This window comes from Equus przewalskii, chromosome 9 (assembly GCF_037783145.1).
Source record: "Equus przewalskii isolate Varuska chromosome 9, EquPr2, whole genome shotgun sequence".
NCBI classification, from domain to species: Eukaryota; Metazoa; Chordata; class Mammalia; order Perissodactyla; family Equidae; genus Equus; species Equus przewalskii.
Window position 1 is genome coordinate 64,619,177 of NC_091839.1, and position 14,903 is coordinate 64,634,079.

Here is a 14,903-nt window from a genome sequence, read left to right on the forward strand (position 1 = left end):
TAATGAGATGTTAGGAGAGGCAAAAGGGCAAGCTGAACTGCTGAGGCTGGAGACTGAGTACGGAGGGCAACCCCAGAAAGAGGCCTAAATTTCTTACAGGCAAGGCATGTGTCAGTGGCTTTGGACTTATACCTAGTTGTGTAGGATTTTGTTCAAGAGCATTGGGTTAGTTTCCTCTCTTTTGGGGATGGGAACATTCTTATTACAAACGTAAAATGTCGTATCTGAGTCTTGAAGGGAAGCTACTTTTAGGCAGCTTCAAAGAATGTTTTCAACACTCAGCTGTTTGTTCAAATTGACTTCTGCAGAAGGAATACTTGTCTAGCTGTAAGAGAGATCATATTCTAAATTTCGCTCTTCCACAAAGGAGGAAAGGCAGAATTAATGTTTAGTGGTAACCTATTATGTGCACTTTACATTTAATTTAAATTTAAAATTTCACAAGCTTACTAGGAAGGAGGTATTACTGTTTCTATCTTTATGAATAACACTAAAGTTCAGAAGCTTAAGGTGAAGCTACAGGTAAAGAGATCGAGCCTAACTTTGGGCCTGAATTTGTCTGACTCCTAACTCACCACATAAATGCTGCCTCATGTTGGTATATTCTCAAGTATTCATTTTAACCTTTAAAAGTGTATTTTCTCAGGTGTAAAATTAGAGTGTTGGATTAGTACATCTCAGAGTTTCTTTCGACTCTGTCTTCCTAAATCTTACAGCCAGTAGAACGTGAATACCCAGTCAATTGGCTTCTTGGTGTACTCCTGGGAATTGATGTCTATCTCCAAGTTTCCTGGCCTCTGTGTGGGTCCCTGGCCTCTTTCCCATCCTGTATAGCTTTTTACCTTGGGTTTCTAGATATTTGGGACAGTTATGCTCAAACTATGCTTAGTTCACTATGCCAGTAAGGTCAACTTCCTATTTTATTTCCTTAGATAAAAATGACAATTGATAAAGAAGAAAGTTTCAGCATTGAAAAGTTCGTAAAAGATTTAGAATGGTCCCCAAACTTTAATTTTTATATCTTTTAAAGCCCATCTTTCTGTCTGTCCACATGACTGGCTATCTTTTTTTCTTTTTTTGAGGAAGATTAGCCCTGAGTTAACATCTGCCAATCCCCCACTTTTTGCTGAGAAAGACTGGCCCTGAGCTAACATCCGTGCCCATCTTCCTCTACTTTACATGTGGGACGCCCACCACAGCATGGCTTGCCACGCGGTGCCATGTCCGCACCCGGGATCCAAACCGGAGAACCCCTGGTCGCTGAAGCAGAATGTGCGCATTTAAACGTTGCGCCACTGGGCCAGCCCCTGGCTATCTTTTTATAGTTTCAGATTTCCTGATCCTATAGTTACACCAATGCCAGAGAAAAATCTTTAAAAGCTTTAAATTGTATTGAAAACTGAGATTAAAATGGGGGAAAATGAATTAATTAATTCACCTAATCATATTCTCTAGATCATTTCAAGAAATAGGATAAAGTAAGAAAAGTATGAACTCAGGTGATATTGAGTAATTCTGCTTAAGAATAGTACGTCAAAATATATTCATCCTTTGGCAAAGTACATAACCTATAAAATAATAGTTGTGTTGTAACAACATTTTACTCCTACATTTTAACATAAAGGGATGTGCTTCTGCAGTAATAATGGTTGCTGATGGTGTCAACAGGACAAAATTATTTTTCCCAGAGGTTTTTTTGGTATTTGCGTCATGGGAGGAAACATGAGGGATAGTAATCAGTGTTTTAAAAAGGCTTGTTCCTTAAACAATTGGCTAAGAATGGGTTTTACTGACCCTGTATATGAAGTAAAACAATTAAAGAAATATGCAGCTACAAACAAGTGTTTGATCAATTTCCATCTTCTTCGGAGTGAATGTTCTGGAAGATGCAGCTTCTCTCCTACCTCCTCTCTAAGGGATAAGCTACATCGCAAACACTGGTGGGGTGAGGTTTGTTTCGATCAAGACTATCTTTTATTATATCTCTTTAGTGTTTTTCACTTTTTTTCGATGACATTTTATTTTATTTGAAACACTTAGAAGAGTGTAACCCTGGGAGAATTTGGACTGAGGGTCTGGAAGAGGGGCAGCCCTCACATCTACTTCTCCTTTACAAAAATCGCCCTTGACCACCAAGGAACACAGTTTGGAAAACCCTTGCTCCAAAGCAGTGCATGCCCATTAGGATCAGTAGGGGAGCATCTAAAAAGTTCTGATGCCTGGGCCTTATTCCCAGAGACCATGACGTAATTGATCAAAGGTAAGGCCTGGACAGGAGGATTTTTTTGCAACGCTCCAGGTGTTTCTATGGAGCAGGAAAGACTGCATCAACTGAGATGTTAGGGCAAATCTGGACAAAATCTTACTCCTGACATGAACTAAGAGTCACACCAAGCAGGGATGACCCAGAGTGTGGCTGGACTTCCCGAAGTGTCTATGAATCCTTAGCTCCAGCTGGATCTTGCTTTAGCCTTTGGGGTTTTGTCTCCCAGATTATTTCCTCAATAGTTTTCATCTTCTGGTAAGGAATTTCCTTGTAAATAGCTACATGAAGTGTTCACGACACTACTGCTATTTTCAATCCACACTCTTAGGTTTTTTCACAAGCCAATCTTTCATGAGTTTCAGCTAAATAAGTTAAGCCACAGAAATAAAACCAAGAATCTCCAATGGAAAGTTAGGACAGCTTAGATTTTCAAGTGCTGAAATATCTGGAAGATTGAAAACTCCCCCTGGAATGTCTTTGGTAAGAGTGCCAAGAAGACAAGATGCCTAGATAAAGCCAGATTTCCTGTAAGACCTGATCAAAAACAGAAGTGGAAGATTGGCTTTCATAAGTAAGGGGAGATAACCTGCAGAAGTCACTGAGAATTGAGCCTTAAGAGATACTCCTCCGTGACTCAAGGAAAAATAATGTTACGCAAATGTAGTCATAATGAAAGGTTAAGGATAGGTTTCCTGCAAGTGCCTTGCCTTCAGGTTGGAACTCTGCCCTAAGCGGTGGGTGTGGTCTTCTGGGTGGGACCTAATCAGTCTGCAGAACCCACAGATCTTGCAGCTATGCACACAGGCTTTGCACAAAAGAATACTTCCTATGCGTTTCTTCTTTCACCCTTCCCAGAGGTACAAAGGGGAAAGATCAAATGTGTGGGTGTTTATATAAGGCAGCTCTTGCCTACTCGGATAGGAGAATTAAGCCTAAACAATTATGTTTGTTTAAACAAGTTTCTTATTTTTAATAATCCATCTGCCATATTTCTGGCCCAAATGGTAAGAATTCTCAAAATATTTTATGAGTTCCTTTTGCTGTTAATATTCATCATTTTTTAAATATTGAGGATTTTATGACTATAAAGGGGTCTTCTTTCCTTTTAATTTTTACTACTCCCTTCTTCCCTCCTCCAGAATGTTACTAAGAAGGAAAATGGCTTGGCCTTCAGCTAACTGTGAGGCCAGCCTTCTCTGGAATGCTGTGTGGTGCTGTGCTGTGACTTCCGTGGAATTCCATCCCTGTTTATCAAGAGCTCCCACTTATTTTAATATCGTATGTTGGAAAAAGTGGAAAAAGTAAAGCAACTCAATAGGGCCCTATCACTAAATTGTGAGTTAGCCTTTGAAAAATAGTAATTAAAAGCAAAGAAAGACGTAATATTTAGGCTTAATCTGATTAGCTCCCATTGCTCAGTTGAGGAGTGAAAGGAAGCAGTAATCCTAGGAAGGCACTGAGCCTGAGACACATTGGTGCTGGAATCCACTCCTGCCTGCACGGCACTGAGAACTGCTCTCTGTGACTTGGTCTTCTGTTGCCACTCGGTTGTGAACCCTCACTCTCCACGTCTGCCCTTCCAATTAATGACTGAGCCTTTCACTTGGCTTCTCCCCACCCCTTCAGCACCCTGCACAAGTCATACAGTAAGGAATGCCCGGCTCCCAAACCCGACCTGGACCCAGAGGACTCAACCATTCCAGTACCTCCATTTCCCACTTCAATTTTTGGGTGAGAGTGGGAGGCATATACAATAATAGCTAAATTCTCAAATACCTCTTTATAAATTACTCTAGTATCAAACATTGGCAAGATGCCTAATCATTTTAGGATTGGGGGATCTTTGTAACTAACAGAGTGACAACTCTTGGCTGTCTGATGAGGGGAAGTAAGTGGTTGCCACTCTGCAGCCTCTCCCCCCGCCTGACCCTGTACTGTTGGGATTTCCTGGCAGGTTATCTTGAGTATAGCACTGAGTTGCCTGAGCTGGAGTAGATTTGAGCTGAGTGGAAATTACCCTTCATTAGTATCTGTGTGGGGAGCACAGAGCCTCCTCTCCGTGTCCCAGAAGGCGGAAGGCTGAACCAGGGCATATTATCATCATCTGGTGCTGCCGACAGGTGGCAGTGGCAGTGATGTGCTCCCAGCCATGATAAGGTGAAGCAGCTAGAATGAGGCACCTTTGGAGGGATCATCACCAAAAACCAGTCCTCAACATCAGTGAGAGATCTTAACAAAGGGCAGGGGTTGCCTAGTAATGAAAAGCTTCCAGGTCTCCCTCTATTTTATGCCATTCAGGTGGCATTTCTTAGTCTATCCCTTAGAGTAAGTTGTGTAAGAGAGAGGGGTGTGTGTGTCTGTGAGTCTGTGTGTGGCGTGGGAATGGAGGCAACTTATAATTGAGATTTAAATTTTTATCCTGGTGAAAGAAAGAACATTCAAAGGACAGAAAAAAGCCTTCTCATTTTGTGCGTAGAATTACGATGTCAACACAATTCAAGTGTTGTGCATTGTACTGGGTGCATTACTTTTAGGCTTATAGCCAGAATTGTGAAATAGGGTGGCTTTTAGAAAAAAATATGTGTTTGAAACATGCACAATTAAAAAAATTGTTTAGAAAATGAAGGAAGTGAAATACAATCAGAAAAAAGAAGGAAATTAAACTACAGGAGTATAAGGAACAAAAATGTTTTGTTTTTAAGAGAAAAAAACAACAACCCTAAGATACGCTGATGTCTCCAACTTGAATGGCCTGGTTTAAGTTCATTTCACCTGGGCAGTTTTACTCTTCACGTAAAAAATCGGGTCAGGGGCCGGCCTGGTGGCACAGCGGTTAAATGCGCAGGTTCTGTTTCAGCGACCTGGGGTTTACCGGTTCGGATCCCAGGTGCGGACATGGCACCGCTCATCAAGCCATGCTGTGGTAGGCATCCCACATATAAAGTAGAGGAAGATGGGCATGGGTGTTAGCTCAGGGCCAGTCTTCCTCAGCAAAAAGAGGAGGATTGGCAGCAGTTAGCTCAGGGCTAATCTTCCTCAAAAAAAAAAAAAAAAGAAAGAAAGAAAAATCAGGTCATCACTGGTAACATTCTTTGAGAAAACACAGAATGACAAAAGAAAGAATTGAAAAAAAATTTAGAAAAAGAGAAACAAAAGTAAAAGCTGCATACGATTAGAGGAAAAGAGTGAACTTTTATGATTAATTCCCTTATTAGAAATTCAAAAGAAAACTTAATACCGTCTACTGTAGTACAACATCATTTTCCCAGGAGAATTTGGTTATCTCCCTTCCACCAAAGGTCCCTAAGTTTACTGTTCTGAGAAATGTCTGACCCACTCCTGCTAACGGTCTAAAATATTTACTTTCAACTAACAATGTAGTGTCACTTGGACTGCTTCATAGGGGAAAGTTTTCTTTTGAAAGCTTTGCTTACTTGGTTATTATCTGCAAAACGTCTAACAATGACAATTCTCTCTATTTCAATACCTTATAGTCAGCATGCTAAATGGAGCCTGCTGCATTATTCTCTATACAAATTCTAGCCTCTGCAGCAAAGGAAAGGAAACACCAGCATCAGTAAGACGAATAAAGCGAGCAGCAGGTTCATAGGTAAAGTAAGACTCAAATTACTGTTACAGATTTCCTAGACTGGAAGAACAAGGTCTTTGCTAATGACTTTGTCCCATTTTGGGAAATCTCAGAATGTTTTTCATACCCAAATCCCCTTCCTAGGGGTTCCCTATGATGGCCATGCTCTGTGTCTCATTACCCTGCTGTTCTGGCCACAGACAATGGACTTGCACGGGCATTGGAAAGCCCAGGCGGTCAGTACATAGTTTGGCTATGGGCGTGGAAGTGGCCTAGTGTGAAAGCTTTACCCAGCAGAGGGCTAGTGATTGACTGACAGGCTGGAGACCCTCTTCCTGGGACTTTGAGTATGAGACACACAGAGTCACAGTTTGGATGATAAAAAATATGCAGAAAAAGAGAGTAAGCAGAAGCTATCAGGCAGCAAAAACCATGAAGCAGCAGGATTGCTGAAGTGGAGAGAAGATAAAGGAGAAAGAAAGATGCCGGCAGGAAGCTGTAAGAGCAAAGTAAGCCAAGAATAGACGAGTCACCAAAGTGGCAGAGGATTGCAGTAGGGAACTGCTAATGTCTGCTACCGAGATGATAAGATGGAATGAAGGATTTTTAGTTTCTATTCTTCCACGAGGCCTAGCTGTTGAGCCGCAAAATATCCTTACCATAACCCACGATGACCTGACATAATCCCAATGCCAGCAATATAAAGGAGTCTACCTAACACAATTTAGCTCCGTGATGAATTTTAGGATACATTTCGAATATTTTCCATAATAAATGGCAATGATTTATTTACATGATCAATTTTATCTCTAATTAGCTTCTCCTAATAATAAAACTTTTTATCATAAATGTGTTTGGAAAGCATGAAATATGCTTTGCGTAACTAGGGAGATGTATTTATGTCTTAGACAAGAGAGGGATACAGTTGCATTTTTATTTGTCCTCATAATAAACTGGAAGAGATACATGCCTGTTAAGTAAGTTAAGTGAATTGTACTGTCTAATCATTTGATTACCTATTTAATGCTTGCATTTTGTAATCACAATTGACCTTAATGTAACAAGAATGAATGTCCTTCTTCTCCTGAAACTTTCTCCACTCATATAAATAGGGGAAAAAATAAACCTTTCAATAAAATTATCAAGATGAATTCACTTTCTATTATTTAATAAGAATCAGATATTTTCCTGTCCAGGATCCTATTGCAGTTCAAATTTGGTTAGTGAGAATTGTTATTGTGAGCAACTAGACACTTTTGGAGTGCTGAAGTTTCAGTGTAATAAATGTTGCTTGAAATAAGGGGGCTTCTGCAGGTGGTGAGAGTTGGGGTGCGAGGGAAAGGGAGTGGAGTGTTTAATTTGAAGATGAATGTGGACTGCTGCCCTCTTGTGGACAGAATAGGAGGAGCAACAGTGAGTAGATGTGTGAAAACATCTCCAAATATTTCCTAAATTCACTTCAACGGTACTTAATGAATGTCTACAATGTGCTGGTTTGCCACAGCACAGTGGGACAACCCCCAGGAATGCCTGAAATTATCCCTCCCTTTGAAAAGCTTACAGACGTCATGGGGAAATGAAATGTCCCACAAAAGAGAGTTAACTTCACTGGATAGTACAATAAAGTACCAAATCAAACAAAGTTAATGAGTATTACTGTAACCTGAGAAAACTATATTATTTCTATTCTTTGTGAAACACTTTTGTTCTGGTTAGATGGAGAATGAAATATATACAAAGGAAGCTGGGCAACAGCAAATTCTTGGAAGATCAACAGGCACAAAACACAGTCAAATTGTATTTCACAGACTGATTAAAACATTAAACTAAAATGCAGGCTTAGGTTGCTCTATTTTCATCATAAAGATGTTCTAAGTAAGGTTAATCATGAGTTCCTTTACCTTTTCAAGGTTGTTCTGTCATGTTCGCTTACTCATCTGGACCTCGCAACGCCTGCCTCCTACAACGCAAAGGAAGTTTCGCCCTTTGGCACGTTAACATATGGACATTTCAGAAAATGCACTTGTTTGATTTAAAGCCTCTGAGACCCTTACGCGGGCTGTAAGTCTCAGCCCCAAGATCCCACCATATCTTCCACTGGGTGGCAGCTTACGTGCCGACCTGCATTGTGCCATACATCTCACTTCCGTGGACTTCCATGGAAGAGAGTACAAGTTATTGGTCAGCCACATTCTGCGGTTCTTGGCCCATAATGTCATTTAATACCACTTCTAACGGTAATAAAACAGAGTAGATTTAATAGTTAGGGGAGAGAGGACATAGATTTGGTTACAGAGAAATTCGTAGAAAAAGAAGCAGCGGCTGTATTTAACAAACTTCAGTGTTTAACAGAAAATCTTTCTTTCAGAAGAAAAGTTTGCATATTGAAAATTGTGCTTTTCATTCTATTTTGCATCTTCACTGTAAGGAAGTTGGCCCTACCCTTCAAAGAAAAGAATGCGGTTTCCCTTGCCACATCTCCCTTCCACCAGCCTGCTAGAGTTGCACTTAGAGGTGAGAACAGCTCATGTGTAGGCAAGCAGTTTGGATAGGGTCAAACATGAGGCCACCAAAGTCACAAACGGCAGTAGACATGTAAGCAAGCACCACAATGGCTCTTGCCTTCTGGGCTGGTTGTTAGCAGGATTGTTGCCTCTCAGCTCCAAACCCACTCTTCAGTGCCTTGCTTGTGATGCTGGAGGTAGATCTTGCAAATCTCTCTCCTTTGCCAGTGGAAGGTTCTGTAGGGGCACAGCAGGAGAGAGGGCTGCTGTTCCTGGCTCTAGCGTGCCTTTTCTTGTTTTACTCCTGCTGGAAATGGTGACTGGTAGTGCGTGGGCTACCCAGTGGCACTCCCTTCCCAGCTGGCTAGTCCCGGCCCGTGGTTCCTTCACTGCCCGCCTCAACCCACTTTTACCCCAGTGGGAGATTCCCACTTACCAGTTTTGATCCATGATCCCCTGCCCACCAGTCTCAGCCAGGCAACCCAGAGGCCTTTTCCCCCATCCATGGGCTTCAATCACACGTCTCCAAAGACGTTAGAGGCTCAGCCTTGGGAAGAGGGGCCTCCTTCAAAATGTGTTCCTTCTTTGGGTATTCTCTCTCAGCACTAGGGAATTCTTTAGCATTTTCTCCCTTTCTTACCAGGTAGTCCCCTGTAAATAGTTACTAACGTTTTATGCTAAACCTTCCTTGTTGAAATGATTGTGTGATTTCTATCTCCTGACTGAGACCTCACTGATTCACCTTCCAAGCCATGGCACACCCCTCTGAAAATGTCTAATAAAGTCAGATTTGGATGTCCCTTTTGAGGTATTAAATCAGTGCTTCTGAGTACGAATCTTTGTTGGAGATGGTAATTCTACGTCCACGGAGCCGCCACCATCCGAAAGTGACTCAGGACTTTAAGGCTTCAAAATATTTGAATTATTTGTATAGATTCTGCCATGGCAGTTTTGCGCATTCAGATCGGAAGCAGAATAAAAGAAATATGACCAGAAGGACTTGCTGGAGTCCTTCTAGAATCAACTCTAGTCTTAAATGGACCACTTTATTGAAATAAAAATGATTTAACCACTAAAAAAAAATTTCCTCTGCCTTTTAGACTCCTCTCTGGATTATATTCCTAAATCTGTTGTCCTGGAGTTGATATTTACAAAATTCACCATTTAGATTTCCTTTCCTGCTTTAGGTATCCTCATTTATGTTGCCTCCTATGAACACTTGCTTTCAATTATTGCTTCGATTTTTTTTATTACTTATCCAAAAAACAATCATTGCTCACATTATTTAATTAAGGCAAAATTTCAATTTATACTATTAAAAGGAAATGATCTCATTTTTGCTTTCCAGAATTTCCGACAAGTACAATATATTGGGTTCCAATTTTTTAGTCTGAAGACCAGAATTTCAAGTTTTACAAGTCTTTTTATGTATTTTATATCATATTTTTCTTTCTTTAAAAATTTCATCTTACACTGACAACATGAATAATGTGATGTTTATGTTGAAAAATTATAAATTCCCTCAATACCCCTCAGAGCGACCATCATTATGACATCGACCTGACAGTAAAAAGCTTTCCCAGCCGCGATGAACAGCTCGTGCTGCACCAAGCAGCTGTAAACACCATCAGTAACTAGAAGCTATGGATGCTCTGAGAGAGGCCGTGGAAGCTACGCCCACCACATTCAGCTATTTATGATTATAGTTCCCTGTCTAGATTTCAGCTTGGGAAAGTAATAGCTGAAAATCAGGAGAACTATACTGAGAAAACTCTCGTCTGACATATATGGAAACTGAGGTTCTGGCAGTCTTTACGATTTGCTCAGGGTCACACTGGGAATGTGGCTGAACAGGATGTGGACTCACCTTTTAATGTCTACTACATTGGACTTGATCAGACTATTGCTCTGAATCTGACGAGGATCAGAGCTCCTTGTGTTTAAATTCCTTTTAAAAGGCAATATTATAATATTTCTTGTCAATATGACCATCTTGATTTAAATAATCAAGTTTATCTCTAATAATAAAACTTTTATCATAAGTGTGTTTGGAAACCATGAAATATATTTTTGTATAACTAAGGAGGTTTTTTAGACCTTAGACCAAAGAGAAGTAACTTTGTATTTTCTATTCATCCTGATAATAAACTGAAGGAGATTATGCCTGTTAAGTTACAGTTAAACTTTCTAATATTTCAATACCACAACTAAAAACCGCTATGGCAACTCTCCTGCAAATTCCACATTTTCATTTTTCTCATAATAATGATCATAATAGGAGAAAATCTTCAAAGGCACATTTTAAAGAAACAATATTTGGAAGAAACACTGGAATAAGGTCAGAAGAATTGAATTCTAAGCTGACTTTTCTTACTATGTGTCTGTGGTGACGTCTAAGTCTGAATTACGTGATCAGTAAAATGGGGTTAATGATAGATGCCCTTTTTAGTGTACAAGGCTCTCATAAGGGAAAAAAAGACAAAAGGTGGGAATTTGAGCTTTTATGAAGAAAGATTTTGTATTACCAAAGTTTTTCAATATCATTTGTAATGCTGCTGACAATTTTTATAAATTATATGTCTTATTTGAAATGTGTAGTTAGTTATACCTCGAGGCAATCACCACAAAAAGTAGGCTTGTATACGAAAAAAATCGCATGTTAAAAATGGGTACATTTTAATGTTTCAGGAAGATGCCTTTAGAATTAGCCTGTCATCTCTTTTTGTGTAAAATATAAGGCTGACTAAAGATTTTTTCCAATCAATGATTTGGCCTGTGTCATGGGATTTTTTTCTCAGACCACTAGATGGCGGAATTTGAGGTCTAAGCCCTGCCGACATGATTTGTCAGATGCTTAGTGATAGAGTGACCTCTCCTTTGGAAAAGGCAAAGTGAGGAAAATAAGAGAGAAAGGGATGTTATTAATACCTGAAGTTACATAATTTTTCCCTCTCAGCGGCAGAGTGTAGAGCACAGCATAAGGTCAGGAGACCTGTTCCTACGCACAGTGTTTCACTAACTAGCTCTTGGAGGACTCACTTCACTCATCTGGGCATAGGTTTCGTCATCTAGTCAGTTCTCTTCAAAAGCATCTTCTTTCTCTCTTTCTCTGTTTTTCCTTCTCTGAAACCAGGGCAGGGATCATGAGTTCTGTGGAAGCCACAGTGCATGTATACAGGCACTCGAGAAGGATGATAATGGTGTTCTGTCTAAGAGCATGGTCTGAGAGGGCAGCCAAACGAAGGTCACAACCATCAGGTTCTGTTCCTGGTTCTGCCCTGCTCCACAAGCAGCATGTGACTACCGTAAACTTCCTCTGACCTCGCACACTTCTCTATAAAACTGACTCTGGAACGTCTGACACCTGCCTCCTCTGAGGCGCGTTTACAAGGATTAACGAGATAACGCTCCCGAAGGCCAGACCTTTTAATGAAAGCTGCTAATTATAAGCAAAGCTTCAGTGGGTCAGGACATAACTAAAGTCTGACCCTTCATCAGTGTTAAAATGCTCTTGAATTGGGTGACATCATTCCCACATGTGAAAGAACATTTTGCTGGAGAAGTGAAAATGATGAAGAGGGAAGCCTTTGAAGGAAAGTGCAAAAGACCAGGAGACAACTTGTCTGCGCAAGAGATGAGTAAGGGTGAGGAAATATTCTCCTCATTGTTAAGAAGGACTCTTGCATGGGAGCGGAAGTGGATCTTTTCCCAGTTCACTGAGGACAGGAGGAGCAGACAAGAATTTGCATGACATCAGAAAGGTCAAAAAGACATAAAAGGTTTAGAGAAGAGATATTTGGGAAAATGGATATAATACATGCTCTTAGTTTCATATCAAACAGACCTGTTTCTTTTAAGTGTTTTTTTTAAATTGTGATAAGAATACTTAACATGAGATCTACCCTCTTAAATGTTTAAGTGTACAATACATTATTGTTGACTATAGCTACAATGTTGTACAATACACCGCTAGAGCTCATTCATCTTGCTTGACTGAAACTTTATGCCCATTGATTAGTAACTCTCCATTTCCTTCTCCCCACAGTTCCTGGCAACCACCATTCCACTCTTGTATTCTATGAATTTGACTATTTTAGATACCTCATATGAGTGGAATAATGCAGTATTAGTCCTTCTGTGACTGGCTTCAACCATGTTGTTGCATACTGCAGAATTTCCTTCTTTTTAATGCCATTGATGTATACACCATATTTTCTTTATCCATTCATCTGTCAATAGACTTTTAGGTTGTTTCCACATTTTGGCTACTGTGAACAGTGCTGCAATGAATATGGAAGTGCTAATATTTCTTTGATATCCTGATTTTAATTCTTTTGGATAAATACCCAGAAGTGGGATTGGTAGATCATAATAGTAACTCTATTTTAAACTTTTTGAGAAACTTCCATACTGTTTTCCATGGTGGCTGCACCATTTTGCATTCCCACCAACAGTGTGCAAGGGTTCTACTTTCTCCACATCCTCACCAACACTTCTTGTATTTTTTTTAATAATAGACATCTTTACAAGTGTGAAGTGATATCTTAGTGTAGTTTTGATTTGCATTTCCCTGATTAGTGACTTTGAGCATTGTTTCATATTCCTATTGGCCATTTGCATGTCTTCTTTGGAGAAATGTCTATTCAAATCCTTAACCTATTTCTTAATCGGGTTAGCAATTTTGTTTTTTTTTTTTACTAGAGTTATAGGAATTCCTTATATACTCTGGAGATTAACCTGTTATCACATATATGGTTTGCAAATATTTTCTCCCATTCTGTACGTTGCCTTTTTACTCTGTTGATTGTTTACCATGCAGAAGCTTTTTAGTTTAATGTAATCTGACTTGCTTATTTTGTTTTTGTTGCCTGTGCTTCTGATGTCATATCCATGAAATCATTGTCAAGACCAATGTCATGGTAGTTCGCCCTATGCTTTGTTCTAGAAGTTTTATAGTTTTGGGTCTTATGTTTAAGTTTTTGATCCATTTTGAGTTGATTTTGTGTATGGTGTAAGATAAGGGTTCAATTCCATTCTTTTGCATGTGGTAATTTAGTTTTCTCAGCACCATTTGTTGAAGAGACATTTTTCCCATTTCCGTACTCAATGGTGAAAAATTAAAAGCTTTTCCTCTAAGATCAGGAGCAAAGTAAGGATAACTGCTCTCACCATTTCTGCTCAACATAGTACTGGAAGTCCTGGCCAGAGCAATTAGGCAAGAAAAAGAAATAAAAGGCATCCAAACTGGAAAAGAAGTAAAATGATCTCTTTTTGCAGATAACATGATTTTGTATGTAGAAAACCCTAAAGACACCACAAAAACCTGTTTATAACTAATAAATCTTTTCAGTAAAGTTGCAGGATATGAAATCAACATACAAAAATCAGTTGTGTTGTTATACAGTAACAATGAACTATCCAAAAAAGAAATTAAGAAAATTCCTTTTACAATAGCACAAAAAAAGGATGAAGTGCCTAGGAATAAACTTAACTAAGGAGGTGAAAGACTGTATACTGAAAACTACAAAACATTGATGAAAGAAATTAAGACAAAAACAAATGGAATGACATCCGTGTTCATGGATTGGAATACTCAATATTGTTCAAATGCCCATACTACCCAAAGCAATCTACTGACTCAGTAAAATTCCCTTCAAAATCCCAATGGCATTTTTTACAGAAATAGAACACAACCATCTGCATTTAGATATTTTTAATATTTCCTTTCCATTAAAACAGCTGGTATTCTTATAGTATTGCCCATAGAATTGATTTAGTGAAAAATTATTTCATTTTTCAAACTACTGTTTCAAGATCTTAGTTATATTCCTCCAATATGGAAAGAGAATTTTTAACAACCTGTTTAGTCCTGTGCTAAACTCACTACACTAGGACTAGAAGACCTGGATTTCCATTTCAACCACATGATCCACTAGCCATGACATAATGAAAGTAATAATGACAATAAGCGGGAAAATCTTTCATTTGGATTGTGTTTTTGAATGTGCAAATTTCTTTTTCACATGTACTAGTAATCAATTTATTATTTGCTTTCTGGGACTCAGTTTGCTTATCTGGAAAAATGGGGATAATAACTCCTACTCTGCCAACTTCACAGAGATACTGTAAGGAGGAAAGACAAAAAAGATATGTAACACTGCATTTAGAATCACAAGGCACATGTAGCACTATGATTGCCACTCATGTGAAGAGTCAGTACGGCAACGTATAATAATGTTAAGCATCAGGAGAGAAAAGAAGAATGAGATTGACTTAATTGGCCGGTTGTGAGAACCTGGAGGTGGCATCCCTGGACCTCATACATATCTCACATCCGTGCACACTTTCTAGGTCTTCTTCAAATGAACAACACTAGGGTAATAACCATAGTCCTGATTTAATCTGATAACCTGGCAGATTAAGGAAAGTCTCACTATGGCTGCATTTCCCCATCTCATCTTATATCTAAGAAATTTGAGCTAGTTCTGGATGATGCCAAATTCTGTCTCATATATGAGGACTGTGAAAGTCTTAGAGCACTTCC

At 39.3% G+C, this 14,903-nt stretch overlaps 1 protein-coding gene across 2 annotated transcripts in view; it reads right to left on the reverse strand.

Annotated features, from left to right (window-relative positions):
* TRAPPC3L (trafficking protein particle complex subunit 3L) overlaps positions 1-14,903 on the reverse strand; it is a 53,649-nt gene that overhangs the window by 15,874 nt on the left and 22,872 nt on the right. The window lies entirely within an intron of this gene.